This window comes from Cervus elaphus, chromosome 12 (assembly GCF_910594005.1).
Source record: "Cervus elaphus chromosome 12, mCerEla1.1, whole genome shotgun sequence".
NCBI classification, from domain to species: domain Eukaryota; kingdom Metazoa; phylum Chordata; class Mammalia; order Artiodactyla; family Cervidae; genus Cervus; species Cervus elaphus.
In genome coordinates this window covers 6,693,949-6,714,866 of record NC_057826.1, presented here as the reverse complement: position 1 = coordinate 6,714,866, position 20,918 = coordinate 6,693,949, and positions in this window count along the sequence as shown.

The following is a 20,918-nucleotide window of genomic DNA, read 5'->3' as shown; positions in this document are numbered from 1 at the left end:
GGGAAGCAAGACAAACAAAAAAGACTTCGTATATTCTCAGTTGTATTTGGCAGACGTGGTACCAAGACTATAAACATAGAAAAGAGTCTTGTAAGTTTCACTAAAATATTCAGACTATTAGAAAAGATAAATATATATGTATGTGTAATTGGATGTGTTAATTTTGTTGTTGTTTTGCAAACTTTTAGAATGAACCTTTGCAAAATTCCAGGAAAGCAGGCATGCTTTTGGTATAAGCACATATTGGTCAATAGGAAACTGCTATAGAGAAATCTAAGCCAACTGATTTTGATTACTGGGAATTATAAATGTGTTGATAGGTCTATGAGATATGGATTATTTCAGAGGCAGTAATAATAGCACCTAACACTCTGAGTGCTAACTGTGTGCACAAGTCTTCTTAGAATTTTATATTTAACCTTCAAGGCAAGGACAATGCTGCTAATGGTGTTTATGTCTCTATGATAGAAATGACGGAGCTGAAATGCAGAGAGGCTAAGTAACCTGTACAGGGTTACAGCTAGTAAGTGATAGGACTGGAATCTAAACACAGGAGCCTGGCTCCAGAACATGTGTTTCTTAGCCATCATACTATAGTGAAAGCAGAAGAAAGAAATAAATGGGTGGGGAAGGTATAAAAGGGTGTAAAAAGGAATGAGATAATATGCAAAAACAGCATGGTAACCGACAGAGCAGGCACAAGATAAATTCAAATTGGCTTGAATTTTATCATGCCATATTATGATGATAACAAGTTTCATAAACAGTAACTACTGTCCCTAGAATGTCCTCTTAAACATAATAAGTACAAAAAGACAACCTGCTCCACAAATAGCTAAAACTGTAGTCTAAGGGTTCAACATTTATTCAACTGTTTAATTCCGCCAAACATCATGTGAATTGGTAATGTTTTCATTCCATTTCATGGATGGGAAAATTGAGGCACACAATGTCAAGAAATTTGGCTAATGCCACACTTCAGTTCAGTTCAGTGCAGTTCAGTCACTCAGTCATGTCTGACTCTTTGTGATCCCATGGACTGCAGCACGCCAGGCCTCCCTGTCCATCACCAACTCCCAGAGTTTACTCAAACTCATGTCCTTGAGTCAGTGATGCCATCCAGCCATCTCACCCTCTGTCATCCCCTTCTCCTCCTGACCTCAATCTTTCCCAGCATCAGGGTCTTTTCCAATGAGGCAGCTCTTCTCATCAGGTGGCCAAAGTATTGGAGTTTCAGCTTCAACATCAGTCCTTCCAGTGAATATTCAGGGCTGATTTCCTTTAGGATGGACTCGCAGTCCAAGGGACTTTCAAGGGTCTCTCCAACATCACAGTTCAAAAGCATCAATTCTTTGGTGCTCAGCTTTCTTTATAGTTCAACTCTCACATTCATACATGACTATTGTAAAAACAATAGCCTTTACTAGATGGAAGTTTGTTGGCAAAGTTTTGTCTCTGCTTTTTAATATGCTGTCTATGTTGGTCATAGCTTTCTTTCCAAGTGACCATCTTAATGCCACACTATTAGTATGTTTTTGAAATTGGGCTTTAACATAAGGTGGCTTAGCTTTCTAGTCTGTCCTCTTAATACTATCCTGTACATCCTGAGGGATTCTATGTTTACAGTCAATTATCAGCCTAAGTCTATAGCGCATATCATAACATCAAATGGTCCAAACTCACAGATGCTTTTACTCACTGATAAACTCATAGATGCTTTTATGACTGGTAGCAATCAGAAACTATGGGCCCTGATTTCAGTAAACATGCCTGATTTACTAGAATTTTACAAAGATGCTTAAAACTCTTTTAGCAAGCTCTTCATTCTCCATTTTGGTGCAATGTTCTGCTAAAGGGTGTCATTTCCAGCAATATTTATCAATAGAGCCAACCACACTTGAATGAAAGAGATGGCAATATAATGCATTAGACATACAGACTCTCAGAAGGTAGAATCAATCTTAAGCAAAATTAGCATAGTTTCTCCTTTGTAGAGTGTTCTTTGAAGGGCCAAAGCTCTCATGAATAGTTCTTTGTCTGCTAATATGTACTAAACAAAAAACAATTTTCATTAACTTATCATTCTGTTTACTAGTTTTATGTCGTATTGTTCATTGTTCATAACACCATATCCCTGTATCCATTCTTTGCTCTCAAGTGAGAGGGAATTGAATTTCCCAGAATCCTTGGCAGAGGGTTCTGGGTTAGATTCAGCCAATGAGTCACTTCCTGGTGATCTGATGAATGCAAAACAGAAGCCATCATTGCTCCCGAGGCAGAAGCTAGTCACCAGGTGAGCCTAGAGTAGAAGAGAATGTTGGCTAGGAGATTCCAAACAGCCTCGCATAAAACATGTTCTGCCTTTCCAGGCATTTGAGATCTGAGCCAGTGGCTTCTTCTGACTTCATTACCCACTGGTCTGCTGAAGGTTATTGGTAGCTTTCCTGGCCTTTGCCCCATTAGCCTTCAATAAGCCTTAACTCCCTAATACTTTGTCTTAAATCATTCTCTTAAAATACTTAGGATGCCTTCCATTTTCCTGATTGAACCCTGACTCATAAATGCATTTATTCATTTTAGCAAGACTAGTATTATTATTACCTCATGTAGCTATGTCATATATCAATTTGCAAAGTACCATCATTTATATTTATACCCCAATTTATTTTAAAATACATCTATGAAATGGATGTTGCTATTAATCTCTAAGTCGTGTTTGACTCTTTGTGACCCCATGGACTGTAGCTCTCTAGGCTCCTCTGTCCATGGGATTTTCCAGGCAAGAATACTGGAGTGGGTTTCCATTTCCCTATCCAGGAAAGAAATGGATAGAGTAGGTATTATCTCCAATACATATATAGTTTACTTGAGCCTTGATTTCTGTAAGGAATGACTTAAAATGAAAAAGAAAGTGAAAGTGAAGTCATTTAGTCCTGTTCGATTCTTTGCAACCGTATGGACTGTAGCCTGCCAGGCTCCTCCTCCGTCCATGGGATTTTCCAGGCAAGAATACTAGAGTGGGTTGCCATTTTCTTCTCTGAGAAATGACCTAAGCTAGTCACAAAATCAATACAAGAACTTAGCCCAACTGGTCACCAACTGTGCTCTTCATATCATATTCAGTAATTTCAGAATGCTCTCCACTGAGAAGGACCTGAATTCTCAACTAGGATGAAAAAGAAAAAATGAAGTGCTATGAGTCACTGAAAAGCAGACTTTTTACTTTTAAAATTTTTATTTATTTTTTAATAGGAGGAAAAGTGCTTTGCAATGCTGTGTTGGATTTTGCCCAACAGAAATCAGCCATGTATCACCTTCCTCTTGAACTTCCCTCCCATGCCCCAATCCCACCCATCTAGGGTCATCACAGGGCACCAAGCTAGGCTCCCTCTTTTATATAACAACTTCTCACCAGCTATCTGTTTTTTCACTTAGATATGTATATATGTCAGTGGTTACTTTCTCCATTTGTTCCACTCTTTCCTTCCCCCATTGTCTCTGTGAGTTAAAGATTTTTTTTAAAGGTGAATATGAAGCTTAAGGTCATTTTTCACCCCTTCACTAACTCTGTAGAAAGTTTAATCACCATCTTGTAATATAAGCTACATCTGCTTCAATTAAACACAACAAGCAAATAAAATAGCACCTTAAAATGCAATTTCAAATTATATACATTTATGTTTATGCAACCCAGTTTCCCTATGAAACAAAAATAGAAATTAATAATTGAACATCAAATAGATCAGCAGTAGTATCTCTTAACTGTAGTATCTTTTTAAAGTCCCCCCTTTTAAAAACTTTGTTTCTCTGTTTTCCTTTCCTTCTGATTTAAACAGAGGAAACAATGAAATTGAAAGCCTAAAAATGGCTTTTAATTAGCAAACCTTTCTTGTTATTGTATTTAGCATTTCCATTAGAGGAGCAAGGCCCTGTGGAAATAAGTTTAATACTTATTTGTTTTTCCTTTGAGAATTTATTTGACTATTACCAGCAAATGAATTTTTTATAATAACATTGCTTTCAAAATTATAATATGCTGTATATCAAACTAGGGAGTTGTCATCATATTAGCTGCGTTGTGTTTGCAAGAGAAAGCTTTATAAAATAACTTATCAATTATCTGCAAAAACTTCTGCATTTATTGACAGTTAGAGGTGATAATTTCACTCTATTCATAAGTTCACTATTTCATCAATCATGTACTATTCCTTCTTGTTCTCATTCATTTCTTCTATGATAGACATATCTGTTCAAAACATTTTACATTAACTTTACCCATACATACCCTTAGAGGCAGTGAGGGAGAAAATATGATTTTTATCCTCCTTGTTTTCATGAATTTGTGTATAAAATATGTGATTGTTGTTCACTCACTACATCTTGTCTAACTCTTTTTGACCCCATGGACTGCAGCACCCCAGGCTCCCCTGTTCTTCACTCTCTCCTGGAGTTTGCTCAAATGCATGTCTGTTGAGTCAGTGATGCTACCTAACCATCTCATCCTCTGCCATCTCCTTCTTTGTTTGCCCTCAGTCTTTCTCAGTATCCAGGTCTTTTCCAGTGAATAGGCTCTTTGCTTTAGGTAGTCAAAGCATTGGAGCTTCAGCTTCAGCATCAGTCCTTCCAATGAACACCAGGACTGATCTCCTTTAGGATGGACTGGTTGGATCTCCTTGCAGTCCAAGGGACTCTCAAGAGTCTTCTCCAGCACCACAGTTCAAAAGCATCAATTCTTTGATGCTCAGCCTTTTTTATGGTCCAACTCTCACATCTGTATGTGACTACTGGTAATATCATAGCTTTGGCCATACAGACTTTTGTTGGCCAAATGGTGTCTCTGCTTTTTAATGCAGATTTCTTTTTTTTTTTTTTTTTTTTTAATGTAGGTTAGAGTTTTTATTCAGGGTTTGCATTCTGTGTTTCACCATAACTAAAAACCTTTTTAAAGGTAGGATTAAGAGAGTCACTGAGAGACCTTGTAGAGACACTGAAAGTTTTCAGGGAAGTGGAAGACACTGTGGCCATTATCAGTCTAATTGTTTACGCCAGGTGTATCCAAGCTGCCACAGGCTTTTACTGACAACTTCGGCTCAGCTCCTGGAATCACAACTTCATCACCTGTTAATTGGAAAGTTCCAAAATAAGCATTGCAAATACATTTGAAGGCTCCAATGAGTTTTTTAACCTCTGTGATATCTATCACAAATATTTCTCACACAAATTGATGTTTTTATTTAAGATACATTGACTAGACTAATTATTAGAAATGGAAATAATAACAATGACACCAGCCTTTCTCCATCACCAAGAATGACCACCGCATGATCTTTCCCTCTGTGTCTTTCTATATGTCTCCATGTGTCTTCTCTTTTTCCATCTCTTATAAGTACACTTGTCATTGGATTTGAGACAAACCCTAATCCTGGATGACTTCATTTCAAGGTCATTATCTTAGTTCTATCAGCAAAAAAAAAAAAAAAAATCAGATGTGGTCATATCCTGTGTTTCTGAATAGACATCTTTTTGGGGTCGCCACTATTCAATGTACCATGAAAACTAAGATTTATCAAGAGGATCTTATCTTTAGGCTCTGACCAAACACTTGCCAAAGAATTGAAGCTCTTGAGTTGTGGTGCTGGAGAAGACTTTGAAAGTCCTTTTGACAGCAAGGAGATCAAACCAGTCAATCCTAAAGGACATCAACCCTGAATATTCAAGGTTGGACTGATCAGGAAGGACTGATGCTGAAGTTGCAGCTTCAATACTTTGGCTATCTGATGCAAAAAGCCGACTCGTTAGAAAAAGTCCTTGATGTTGGGAAAGACTGAGGGCAGGAGGAGAAGGGGGCAACAGAGGATGAGATAGTTGGATGGCATCACTGACTCAGTGAACGTGAGTTTGTGCAAATGTCGGGAGATAGTGAAGGACAGGGAAGGCTAGTAAGCTGCAGTCCATGGGGTCACAAACAGTTGGGCACAATTTAGCGGCTATAAAATAACAACATGTATCTTAAGTAGTTCTTACACCCTTCAAGGGGCGGATGCAGTGGGAGAGAAATGACAAAATGAATGCGTTAGTATCTTAGTAATAAATAATCACAGATCCAGTGGCTTAAAATAACAAAATCTGTGTTGTCATAGTTCTGAAGTCCATATGTGTGAAATAAAAATTATCAAAAGGCTAGGTTCCTTCCAGAGGCTTCAAGCGAGCTTCTAGTCCAGGTCTCCTCCCCAGCTTCTGGGCCTGCCAGCAATCCCTCCTGTTCCCTGGCTTGCAGTTGCATTACTCCTGTCTCTGCCACCATCATCCCACGGCCTTTCCTTTTGCGTCTCTGTGTGTTTCTGTCTCATATAAGTTTACTTGTCATTGGATTTATGGCAAAGCCTAATCCAGGATGATCTTGTCTTTTTTATTTTTATTTTTATTTTATCTTGTCTTTAGATCCTTACCTTAATTCCATTTGTAGAGATGATGAACTCAAATAAGTCATATTCTGTGGTTCTGCATGGACATAGCTTTTGGGTGGCCACTATTTAAAATAGTGCACTGAATATCCAACTACACAGTTTATTATTTGAATCAATTCAGTTCAGTTCAGCCACTCAGTCTTGTCTGACTCTTTGCGACCCCATGGACCACAGCACCCCAGGCTTCCCTGCCTATCTCCAATTCCCAGAGTCTACCCAAACTCATGTCCATTGAGTCAGTGATGCCATCCAACCATCTCATCCTCTGTCATCCCCTTCTCCTCCAGCCTTCAGTCTTTCCCAGCATCAGGGTCTTTTCAAATGAGTTGGTTCTTCACATCAGGTGGCCAAAGTATTGGAGTTTCAGCTCCAGCATCATTCTTTCCAATGAATATTTAGGACTGATTTCCATTAGGATGGCCTGGTTGGATCTCCTTGCAGTCCAAGGGACTCTCAAGAGTCTTCTCCAACACCACTATACAAAAGCATCAATTCTTTTGTGCTCAGCTTTCTTTATAGTCCAACTCTCACATCCATACATGACTGCTGGGAAAACCATAGCTTTGACTAGATGGACCTTTGTTGGTAAAGTAATATCTCTGCTTTTTAGTATGTTGTCTAGGTTGGTCATGGCTTTTTTTGCAAGAAGCAAGTGTCTTTTAATTTCAAGGCTACAGTCACCATCTGCAGTGATTTTGGAGCCCCCTGAAATGAAGTCTGCCAATGTTTCCACTGTTTCCCCATCTATTTTCCATGAAGTGATGGGACCAGATGCCATGATCTTAGTTTTCTGAATGTTGAGTTTAAGCCAACTTTTTCACTCTCCTCTTTCACTTTCATCAAGAAGCTCTTTAGTTCTTCACTTTCTGCCGTAAGGGTGGTATCATCTGCATATCTGAGATGGAAAGCAATAGGTCAACAATAATTGTAATCTCTCTTTCATATGCACACCTAAATTAATTCAGTTTACTTACTGATATTATTTCCCTTCATTGCTTCAGTCCCCTTTTATTTTAACATAGTATAAATCCCTTCCACACTTCACTAAACATCCCACATTCCCCTACATGGAGCTACCCAAACCACAAGTACCTTCTGACTTCACCTCTAATGAATGGTTACATGGCTTGACTTTTTTTTAACAAAGGAAAGGGTTTCCTATTGCCTTGGCTACTGAGAGGGCAATATAAGGAGTTAAGTCTGAGTTAGCCCTTCTATTCAATTTTTCCAACACCAACTGGAATTTTGTTTCTTTTCATATTTATAGTCAGAAAATGTCTTCACATAGACTCTGCTTATGAACTTGCCTCTTCCTAAGAGATAAACATGATTGAAGGAACTTAGCATGAGGTCTTTGTAGAAGGTTTCTGGTGACTCAGCGGTAAAGAATATGCCTGAAGTTCAGGATACTCAGGAGATGTGAGTTTGATCCCTGGGTCTGGAAGATCCTCTGGAGGAGGGCATGACAATCCATTCCAGTATTCTTGCAGGAAATATCCCATGGAAAGAGGAGCCTGGGGGATTCCAGTCCATGAGATCACAAAGAGTCAGACAAAACTGAAGTGACTATGTGTGCATACAAGGTCTTTGTAACCTATACTCATTGTTTTGTTCTCACTGACTTCCACATTCTTCTTCTACTAACCAACATTGATACCTTCCTTTCCTCCAAGGCAATAGATTCTCTTCCAATCCATAATGAGAAACCAATAGTTTTCAGTACAGAGATGGATGAAATAGCAAAAATACTTCCTGTGGTTGAAAATGTTTTTATCACTAGTAGGTGTTTCTCTGTCAAAAAACAAGAATAATGTTGCTGCTCATGAAAATAATGCCTCATTTCTCTTGGTTATCTTCATAAATAACTTGTGTAAATATATAAATATAATCATCTGGGATTTTAAATAGCAGTCCTTATGAAAAGTCTATTTCTATATGTTTCAGTAAGAATTCAGGTTCCATTTTACTTAGTGGTTGCTTTATAAACCTAAATTTGAGATCCACTTAGAAATCTATTTTAAAATTTATTGCTTACATCTTTTTAGTATAGTAATTATAATTTTAAAATGCCAACTAGAAAACAAGTAATATATGAGAACTCATTGATTTGTCGCTTGGCACAAAGCACTTCTATCAAAGTAAAACATATATAAGCATTTTTAAAATGATTTATTTCTAATTTATAAATTGGATATGAGTCAGAGTGGAAGTCTGACTTTTTTTATATTAAACATTTTCCTTGATGTCACACTTGATTTGCACCTCACAGGCTGTCAGAACGGATAGAAGGAGACTGGTAATTGAACGAAAAGGGGAGATTTAGCGTAAAGAAGGTAGTAAGAAGAACTAGACACCAGGAAGACTGTCATGCTGGTTACTGCATTGGTTGCCAGGTTAACTTGGCCAGTAGGGTCTTCATGAGAATTCCTTAATCTTCACCCATTGCTATAATAGAATTTTATTACAGGGACCATGTATGAAAGTTCTGTGCTGTGCTGTGCTTAATCACTCAGTTGTGTCCAACTCTGCGACCCCACGGGCTGCACCACACCTGTCTTCTCTGTCCAAGGGGATTCTCCAGGCAAGAACACTAGAGTGGGTTGCCATGCCCTCCTCCAGGGCATCCTCCCAACCCAGGGATCAAACCCAAGTCTCCCGCATTGCAGGTGGATTCTTTACCATCTGAGCCACCGGGGAAACCCATGGAAGATCTAGTTAATGTCAAAAGAACAAGGTGAAATCAGAAGGTGAAGGAGGATGTAGAATCAGACATGTTCACTTAGAAACATATGTAAGTGATAAGAAACTTAGATGTTTTTAAGTGATAAAGGCTGAACCACTTTCATCATGGGAAAGTTTCATCGTGAACCAGATTCATCCTGGCAATGGTACGCAATAAACATCTAGGAGTTAGTTACTGCTATTTCAATTTGGGGTATTCTACTATTCTTACAAATTATGTAATTTTATATTTAAGTTAATTTTTGTAGTATAATTTGTACACAATTAAAAGTACCTATGGACAAATCTATGCATGTGTGTAACTGCCACTACAGGCGAGGCTGTATCCATTACCCCAAAGAGACTTTTTGTGCCTCCTTGTAGTCAGGAGGCCCATCTCCAGCCCCAGAAGATAGGTGATCTGCTTTCTGTTACTAAATGCAAGTTCTGCCTGTTCTAGAAGTGTGTATAAAAGGAACCACACAGTAAGTAGTTGTTCTTTGTCGTTTTATTCAGCACAGTTTTTGAGATACAGCTGCTGTGCATCTATCAGTACTTTGTTTTTATCTATTGCTGAGTTATATCCCACCGTATGAATATAACACAAGTCATTTATCTATTCACCTGCTGATGGGCATTTGGGTTGTTTGCAGCTTGTCACTATTATGAACACAGCTTATATGAATACTTCTGTACATCTTTGTAGATATGTAGTTTCAATTATTTTAGATGAATGCATAGGAGTAAAATTTCTGAGTGATATAGTAACTTTATGTTTGATTTCATATGAAACTGTCAAAGAGATTAACATTTTGCAGTCCCACTAGGAAAGTATGAGAGTTGTAATTATTTTGCATCTTTTCCACTTTGGGGGATTGTAAGTTGTTTTTTATTTTTATTTTTTATTTTTGGTTGTTTACATAGGTTTTTGGTTGTCTCTCATTGCGCTATTACTTTGCAGTTTTCTGATTACTAATGGTTTGAATATTTATCCTGTGGTTATTAAGCATTTATATATCTTCTTTTGTGCTATTTCTGTTCAGTTTTCTTGCTGATTCTTAAAACTGAATTATCTTCTTTGTATTGAGTTGTAATTTTTATTTTTTATTCTGGGTATGCGAGAGGGTCTGCACTGGTCTATGGGTCAATCACTTCCTCTCTGGTTACCGGGGAGAAGAATACAAGAAGTCGCTGCAACTCAGGGCCATTGTGCAAAGACGTGCAGCCCAGAGACACGGTTTGGTTCTGAGTAACCTGCTCAGGGAAGGGACACATTTCACCCTAATTTAGGTGATGGTGCTAACGAACAACCCTCTGTCCTGGGGATTTCAACTACAGTTGTTTATGTTTTGCTCATGTTACATGAGTGTGAAGAACAGTTGATACTGTCTAAGCTGAAGGTCGGTGCCAGGCTGTGGGGTCTCCTCTTTCTGCTATTCTGGCAAAGGGAGCACCCCTGATCCAGTCCTCCCATTCTCATGGCAGAGGAAAGACCAAGAGTGACAGGACCGTCTCCTGCTGACCCTGAAGCTTCTGCTGAGACGTGGTGTGTGCTGTCTCACATTCTATCTGCCAAAGCACAGCACCGGGCTGAGCCCAACACGCGTGAGCAGAGTGAGAACACGTGTCCCGAGATAGGGGCGGGGAAACAAAGACCTGTGAGCACCAAGGTGATCTGCCACGCACGCGCTCGGTCCTGTCCAACGCTGCGACCCCATTGACTGCAGCCTGCCAGGTTCCTCTGTCCACGAAATCTTGTTGGCAAGGATACTGGAGTGAGTTGCCATTTTCTCCTCCAGGGGATCTTCCCAACCCAGGGATTGAACCCACATCTCCTGAATCTCCTGTATTGCACTGGATTCTTTACCTCTGAGCCATTGGGAAAGCCCACAACCTCCTACTACAATCAGTTGCCAAAAAAAAAAAAAAAAGACCACAACCCCGACAGAGAACTTTTAACAAGAATCACATGCAAAGCACGTATCACATGCTCAGAGTATAAAGCTTGCACATGACAAACTTTGAATAAATGTTCACTCTTATTTTTATTATTTCTTTCTATGGAGACCAGACCCTGTATCCCATTATAAGAAACCACTCTCTGGAATGTATAGGATGATTTTATTAATAGCGCTGATTCAGTTGAATTGCTTAGAAATCAGCTGGCATTGTTATCTCCTATTTTCTTACTTCTAGACCTTACTCAGAATGAGATACAGACTTTATTCTGGTACATGTGAAATGCTGAATTATGAACCATTAAAGATTTCACACACTAAATAAAGAATTAAAGCTATCGACAATGAACTAAAAATGTGTATGCTTGTTTAGATATAGAGTTGATTTCTATGCTTGTATGTTAAAATCTTATATAATATAAAGATGAATTAGTTTGTGATAGGTGCAGTGTGTCTTATATGAAGAAGTCTAGGAAATGTACCTTTGCTCCTCCCTAAAATGTTTCTTCCCAATCACTCTACAGCACCTTGTCCTGGAGTTCTGTATTACTGTGTGTGCCATCTTCTCTAAACAGTAACCTCCTCCACGATAGAGTCAGGTCTCGGAGGTTGGGGACACTATAATATATTATCTAAGACTATAGAAAGGTAAAAACAGCACAAAAAATCAGTAACAAGGAAAATAATGATGATAATGATGATAGTAAGACGAAACTTTCTGTAACACTTTCTATGTGACAGTCCCCATTCCAAATACTTTATAGCTGCTACCCCCTTAGTCTTTAACCCATTGCCATGAAAGAGGTACTACATTTAATGCCATATTACCTAAGCAGAAGCTGATATCAGAAAGGTTTAGTAACTGGTTCAGGGTCCAGACACTTAAAAGCTATGTTAGACGGGTACATAGTGGCCTAGAGTGAACCATGCTTCCTGCTGTTCACACTCTGACTGTTGCCTTGGCCATGTGACTTTCCTTGGTCAGTAGGGTACTATAATACATGGTGTGAGCAGAACACCTAGAGGTCTAGTTATCTTAGAATATTCCCTTTTGGGAGCGAGTCACTATGTTAGATGCCTGGTTTAGGCTAATGAAAGACTACCGAACACGTGGGAGCAGAGACACTGAGTCCATCGTTAAGAGCAATGTCCCGCCCTTCCAATGCTCTAGCTCAGCCTAGTCCCAACAAACTCACAAGCTGAAGGCAAATACAAGAGTAACCTAAGGAGATAAGAGCAGAATTGCCCAACCAACCCAAACTTTTGTGAGAAATGATGTGCTTTTCATGCCACTATATTTTGGACTTTTTTGTTTTGTTTTTAATGGAATGATAATTGCTTTACTGTATTGTTTTGGCTTTTGTCAAACATCAACATGAGTTTACAGCTGCAACAGGAGGCAAGCCATTGTCTGCCTCAGGGAATTCTGCTGTTATTGAAGTAGCTTAAACACTGCTATGTAATGTAGTTAGTTAATATAGTTAGTATATTATGTTAACCTCATCCATATTTTCTGGATTTTCTACAGAATCTTTCCCCAGTTACAATCTATTCTGTAGGAGACTTCTCCTTGTCACAGAATACAGAGTGCCAATTCTATACTGGCACATAATACAGAACTTGCTAAATTAAATAACCTGATTTCCTTAAGTTCCAGAAATCTCATTTCAGGGACAATGTCAAAATGTCTGATGAGATTTCAGTAATAATCATGGAGGTTTGGTTACCAGTGGGTGTTTGACACTTTTTTCCCTGATTCTTGGCCAAGTGCTCCTAAACAGAATCAGAGGTATTGTTTAACTGGCTACTGATTAATGTTTCAGACAATGTGGTGATCAGCTATCCAAATGAGCAATTAATCAGAGTAGTGAGAAATAAATGGCCTCTTTAGACCACATTTTAATGCAGCCTGAAAACCAAGTTTGTTTATAGATTTCTCAAACCAGAAATGGCGTGAATATTAGCCATGAGTTACACAATCAGTCATTTAACACTTGACCTTTAGAGTTACATTTCCCTGAAAGAAATCAGTCAATGCTTTTGCAATCATAAAGAGAGAACTAAGAATATATTCCTATTGGAGATTTATTGTGAGGAATTGGTTCACATGATTTATATACTCCTTGAAATCCCATGGTCCACCATCTACAAGCTGAGCCCCAGGAAAACTCACAGTGTAACTTTGTCTGAGTCCAGAGACCTTAAACCAAGACCGCTGATGGTGTAAGTTCCATTTACTGAACTTGTTTACTGACCAAGAGAGGTTGAGATGAAATGTCTTCAGCTCAACCAGTGCACCAGGAAAAAAAAAGGTAAATTTTTCTGTTTAAAGAGAAAGAAAGTGAAAGTGAAATCGCTCAGTCATGTCCAACTCTTTGTGACCCCGTAGACTATAGCCTACCAGGCTCCTCCATCCATGGGATTCTCCAGGCAAGGATACTGGACTGGGCTGCATTTCCTTCTCCAGGGATCTTCCCAACCAAGGGGTCAAACCCGGGTCTCCCGTATTGCAGGCAGACAGGCCCTCAATAAATTGAGAGATGTTCAGCTACACTGGAGAGGGCAATTTACTTTATTGAGTTCACTGATGCAAATGCTAATCTCATCCAGAAATACCCTCATAGAAACATCCAGAAATAGTGTTAATCTGGAAATCCCATGGCCAGTCAAGTTGACACATACAGTTAACTGTTACAAATATGAAAAATGAAATTACTGCACAGCGAGTTGTTAAAAAATAAAGGTTGATGACAATGATGATCATTAGAATATGTTGCAATGGAAGCAAGGTTCACCTGGTAATATTGGTCTCCAAAGTCCCTTCAAATGTTAAGTCATTCTTTTCTCCTCTTAACAACACCTGAGTTTCATCCTGAGAGCCCTTTCTAGCTCTGTTATACTTCAGGAATTCCTGGAAGAAAGATTCAGAGATTATGTTGAGACTCCTTCCCATCTTCTTCCTGAGGAAATGCAAAGGTTTCAAAGAGCCCTGGGACCCTGAAAATTTCCTGGCACACAGCAGACCAGTGCAAACTTGAGAGGCAGAAAGGCTTGCACTTGCTTAAGATTCCAAAGTTTTAGATCAAGAAGATGCTCAACATTGCTATTTATTAGAGAAAAGCAAATCAAAACGACAATGCGAGATATCACCTCACACCAATCAAAAGGGCTAACATCAGAAAATCCACAAACAATAAATGCTGGAGAGAGTATGGAGAGAAGTGAACTCTCCCACACTGTTGGTGGGAATGTAAATTGGTGCAGGCACTATGGAGAAGAGTATGGAGATGCTTTAAAAAAACTAAAAATTGAGCTGCCATATGATCCAGTAATCCCACTCCTGGGCGTAGCAGGAGGAAAAAAAATGGTTCAAAGGGATACATGCACCCCAATATTCATTGCATCACTGTTTATAATAGTGAGGACATTGAAGCAACCTAAATGTCCATTGACAGAGCAGTGGATCAAGAAGAAGAGGTCCATAAAAAGAGGTCCCAGGTGACTGCAGTGCTAAAGACTCCACCCACCAATGCAAGAGATGCAGGTTGAATTCCTGAATCAGGAAGATACCCTGGAGTAGGGAATGGAAACTCACTCCAGTATTCTTGCCTGGAAAATTCCACAGACAGAGGAGCCTGGCAGGGTATAGTCTAAGGGGCCACAAAGAGTCAGACATGGCCGAGAGACTGAGCTCAAGCCACAAGACACACATATACAATGGATTATTACTCAGTCATTAAATGAATGAAATAGTGCCATTTGCAAGAACATGGATGGACCTGGAGATTGTCATACTGAGGGAAATAAGTCAAACAGAGAAGGAGGAATACCTCACGGCAACCCTTATATGCAGAATCTGAAAAGGAATGTTACAAATGAACTTATTTATAGAACAGAAACCTACTCACAGACTTAGAGAAAGAGCTTGTGGCTGCCAGGAGAGAAGGGTGAAGAGCAGGGACAGTTAGGGTGTTTGGGATTGCCACGTACACACTCCTGTGTTTAAAATGGATGGCCAACAAGGTCCCACTGCACAGCACAGAGAATGTCAGTGTTGTGAGGCAGCCTGCGTGGGAGGGAATCTGGGGGGAGAATGGACACATGGATATGTATGGCTGAGTCCCTTTGCTGGCCACACACGGCATGTCGATGTGTTGTTGGGAATGCATGGAAGATATCTCCTAACTGCTTTGCTGCTTCTGCTGCTGCTGTTTCAGCCGTGTCCGACTCTGTATGACCCCACGGATGGCAGCCCACCAGGCTCCGCTGTCCCTGGGACTCTCCAGGCAAGAACACTGGAGTGGGTTGCCATTTTCTTCTCCAACCTGACTCCTTTAATGGTTCCTAATGAAATAGAAAGTAATCATGCACTTAAAAAAAAAAATCAAGCAAAGGTGGTAGAGGTTTGCCACTGAACCAAGACGAATCAGAATCCTGGCCCTGCATCTTTGAAAATGCATTCCCTTTGGCCATAACCTGGTCTTCTCGATCCCTCAGTGTCCTCAAGTATAAAATGGGATAATAGTACCTACCTCATAGGACTGCTGTTAACATCAAAAGGGAAAATATACTTGAAAACATACTTCACCATAGAACTTTCATCCATAGAACGTTGGATTCAGATTATTAATCATTAAAAACCTTATGAAGAATAAGCATTATTACAGATAAAGCATAAGAAATATCCTTAAGCTCTATTATTGTCTTTAAGTTCTCTGCATCTGACAATCAATGCATTGTGCAGCTCCCAACTCCAGGGCCACTGAGGTTTACATGCAGTATGTTTATATCAGAGTTCAATAGATGCAAATCAACTGAACCCAACAATTACCTGTGTATATAAGAGCTGAACTTCCTTGAATTCAATATGAAATACTCAAATGCTTAAATTCATGGAATCAGGCTTCTGGGACTTTTATAAGAGTACAATTGTGGTGAAATTGTCTCATATTAAAGGTATTTTTATAGTTCGCACTCTCTTTCCCACTAGGCAGATGCAACTTTGTCAACACACAAAATAGCTTTTGGACCCACTGGAGCATAATCTATCCCATGACTAAGGTCGTGATATTTATTCAAATATCAGAATGGGAGTTGATGAGATAATTGTGGTCCTTCCATTGTTTAGTTATGGTGATATATTTCCCATTAATTTCTTTCTTCTAAATCCATGTTTGCTTACCAGAATTTCATATCAAATCACTTTTGAGACCCTTCCAGGTTTTACCTTTCTTTTCCCAAATCTATCGGTGTGAAATGGGAGTCCAGGCATGGATAGTTTCAAAAAGCCCAACCTGTAAATCTGATGTACACTCCTGATTAATAGCCATTTGTGAAAATGAGTTGAGTTGACCTAATCCTTGTAAATGATCTTTTGAAAAATGAAACTCAGTTACAATTTCACTGCTTCCTTCATAATAATTTTATGCTATATGTATTGGCAAAAGCTTTAATTTTTAAACTTTATTACAAATTTTAATTTTGATTAACCATAAAAAATCATACCATTGTAGCACCAGAGAAAAGGAAAAGAGTGTTAGTATTAATAGCTACTCTACCTGGAAGAGTTGCAGAACTCAGAATTCCAGTTGACTACTCTACTCTATCCATTCTAATACCAGTGGCTTGATACTGGTATCAAGCTCTTCTGACAGTGGCACATATAGTAGATAGGATGGAGTCCTTTTCAGAGTTTGTACTCACAGCACTTGTGATACTCTTTTCTCCTTGGGAAAAAGAGAGTTATAGCCCATAAGTGACTAGCAGCCTCAGTTACTGTGTTCCTTACTATGTTTTCATAAACAGCAAGTCAGAAATAAAAAGAAGTCAACAATCAGTAGCTAGTCAAAACCATCTCTATTGCTTACATAGATATGTTCCTAAATGACATATATAAATAAACACATACATACATATACATATCATGAGTGTGAAAAGTATTTACATGAATAAATACACAGCATATGTTTGAGAAAGCATCTTTTATAAAAAAGCCACTTCCAGAATTCAAGAACCTCAGATACTCAGGTGACTTTCAGCTTGTGAAACTCAGCAAGAAAAATTTTAACAACTCTATGGCAATACAACTGACAGGTATAAACTATATATGTTTTGATTGTACAATTTTATGAATTTGAAACTGTCAGCACAGTCAAATTCCCCGATGACTCACTGGGTAAAAAATTCACCTACATTGCAGGAGATGCAAGCTCGATCCCTGAGTCAGGAAGATCCCCTGGAGAAGGAAGTGGCAACCCACTCCGATATTCTTGCCTGAAAAATCCCATGGACAGGGGAGCCTTGCCAGCTACAGCCTACAGAGTCTCAAAGAGTCGGACACGACTAAGGGACTAAGCAAAGTAAGTAAAAAAAAAAAAAAAATTCTGAAAGTTTCCTTATACTTTTTTATAATCCCTCTCTCTAGCTCTTCCTTCAGGAAACCACTAATTTATTTTCTGTCAGCCTTTGTTTTATTTTCTTAAATTTTACATAAATTCAGTCATGCAGTAACTGTTCTCTTTCCTTTGTCTTCTTTCATTCAGCTTGGTTGTTTTGAGATTCATTTATGCAGGAGTATGAATCAATGTTGTTGTTCAGTTGTTAAGTCTTGTCCCACTCTTTGAAACCCTATGAACTACAGTATGCCAGACTCCTGAAAGTAGCATTGTATTGTCTGACTGTGCTAAAATTTCTTTATTCATTCACCAGTTGACATACTCACATTGTTTCTAGCTTTACCATAACAAAGCCACTATAAATAAAAATGTGTGTGCAAATCATAGGTTCACCACACACTCCTTTCCTCTTAGAGTGGATGGCTCATATGGTAGGTGTGCATGTAACTTTTTTGCGGGGTGGGGGCTGCTTTTTGGTGGCCCATTTGGTAAAGAGTCTGCCTGCAATGCAGGGGACCTGGGTTCTGTTCCTTGGTTGAGAAGATCCCCTGGAGAAGGAAATGGCAACCCACTCCAAAAGTGTATCCCCTTATATTCCCATCAGCAGTGTATGGGAAATCCCAGTACCTCCTCATTCTTTCTGATACTTGGTATAATCAGCCTTTTTAATTTTAGCCATTTTAGCACCACATGCACAGTGGTATCTTCTATGCTTTTAATTTGCATTTTTATAGTAACAAATGATATTGAATTTCTTGTCATTTGCACATTTCTTCCTTGGTGGGATGTCTGTACTTTAATCCATTTTAAAAAACTTGGCTGCTTGTTTCCTTGTTAAGTTTTGGAATTTCATTATGTGTTGCATATACAAATCCTACAACAGATATGTGATTTTCAATCGTGTTATCCTACTCTGTGGTTTGTCTTTTCATTCCCTTAGTGGTGTTTCTTGAAGAACAGAAGTTTTTAATTTTGATGAAGTCCATTTTTCTCTTTTATAGGCTTTGATTTCTTGTAATAGCTAAGAAGTGCTTTCCTGGTAACTCAGCTGGTAAAGAATCTGCCTGCAATGGAGGAGAGAGACCCCAGTTCGATTTCTGGGTCGGGCAGATCCGCTGGAAAAGGGATGGGCTGCCCACTCCAGTATTCTTGGGCTTCCCTGGTAGCTCAGCTGGGAAAGAATCCGTCTGCAATGTTGGATCCCTGGGTGGGGAAGATCCCATGGCGTTGCGCCATGGAGGAGAGCATGGCAGTCCACTCCAGTGTTCTTGCCTGGAGAATCCCCCGGGACAGAGGAGCCTGGCAGGCCACAGTCCATGGGGCTGCAAAGAGTCAGACATGACTGAGCGACTAAGCAGAAGCACAGCAAAAGAAATCTTTGCTTGACCCAGATCCCAAAGCTTTTCTCCTGTTTATTTCTAGAAGCTTTGTAATTTTATATTTCATATTTTCATCTTTGATCCATTTTAAGTTACTTTTTAATGCAGTGTGAGCTATGGATTTAATTTCATTTTTCTACATGTGGAAAACAATTGCTCTAGCACTATTTGTCAAAACAATTATTTTCTTTTCTCTGCTGAATTATTAGGGAAAATTATTCAAGTTATGATGTATAAATATAGAACAGACTATACCCAAAGTGTGTTTAAGCCTCACTGTAAAAACGCCTGGACTATGGAGGAGAGATTTTGCTTTCACTCACAGTTACAATTGCTTTTAAATACAATAGAGGAATTGAAGTATAAAAAACAAAGCAAACCAGACCAAACAAATTGATTTGAGGTTTGTTTTGAACCTGTGGCCAAGCTCCGTGACCCAGTTGAACCACACCTACTGCCTGTGCTCTTTATTATTTAGCCAAATATTGACCTATTTTAGACACTGGATGGTAGCCCATTATTGCTGAGGACTAGAAATTTCCTATATTGTTAAATTTTTAATTTCTTTTCAAGGGCTGCACTACTAATTTTGAATCACTAGATGCTGAAGTCACATGTCAGAAACTTGTAGAAAGCATACTTTCCCCAGAGATTCATCTCAGATTGAGTTTCATCTTGCATATGTTACACACAAGCCCATCTAGTTAAAGGAGTCCATTCTACTCTATTTTGAGAGCTAAAATTTCTAGTATTGAAAGTATAGAAATTTTGAGATCGGAGTGACTATTTTGCATCTTTCTATTATCTAAAATGTTCATCCTAGTTCTGTAGTCCTGAAATAATATTTGAAGCATAATAGTATTTTTCAAATTTTACTTTATAAAACATAAACAATGATTTATATTAAATCACTCTGACTTCCCCTTCTGAGCACAAATGAAAGCCTTAAAAACATTGTAATCTGAACCAATAAATCAAAGGAGAGAAGCCCATAAACTTAGCCTGACTTTGATGATCACAACCACTGATGTTGGAAAATTGATTTAATTTTTAGGGTCTACCAAGAAAGCTCCAGCTCCCACGGGAAGCAAAGACACACACATAAACACACACACACACACACACTTGAAAAATTACTGCTTCTACTTTACCAAAAAGTAAAACCATGTTCATTGCTTTACAAACAGTCCACCAAGTCTCTATAAAGCAGCGCTATTTTGTCTGAAGCTCTTCCCCAATAAACTTTTATTTTGCAGTCAAATAAATTCCTCTTGCATAACTCCTGGGTTTTGCTGGTCAACATTGTCACCAAATATGGGTGTTATGCCAGGGAAGAATGGCCTGACATAGTCCTAATCGGAATGTCTGTGCTAATGATGGTACACAAATTGTGTTTTTTGTTAGTGTTTCACAATGCTAATTATTTTTGCACTATATTAGAACAACTAGAACTGAGACTTGTGTTTCATAAGACATAGAACTTGTTCATAATCTGTCACACTTCTGAACAATTCTAATTGTACACTGGGACATTATATTGTAATGCTGAGGTGAAGATGTCATTGTAACGTACAAAGGGAAGGCTGTGGTCTGAATGATTGTGTGCCAGCAAAACTCCTATGCTGGAATCCTAATGCCCGATGTGATTAGGAGGCAGAGCTTTTGGGAGGTTCTTAAGTTGTAAGGGGAAAGGCCTCATGAGTGAGATTAATATCCTTATAATAGAGACCCCAGGGAGGTCTCCAGCCTCTGCTTGCCTGTGAAGATGTAACAGGAAGTCTTCATCATGGAAAAAGGCCCTCACCTCACCACGCTAACACCTTTATCTCAGACTCTAAAACTACAAAAGACACCTTCTGTTATATATACTCTTTTCAGTGTGAGGTTTTTCGTTAGAGCAGCCAGAGTGGGCTAAGACAGAGAGGTGTGTGTACCGTGGCTTCCTGACTCTGTGGGCACATTTATAATGCAATATAGTCCCAGGTCTCTGGACAAGGG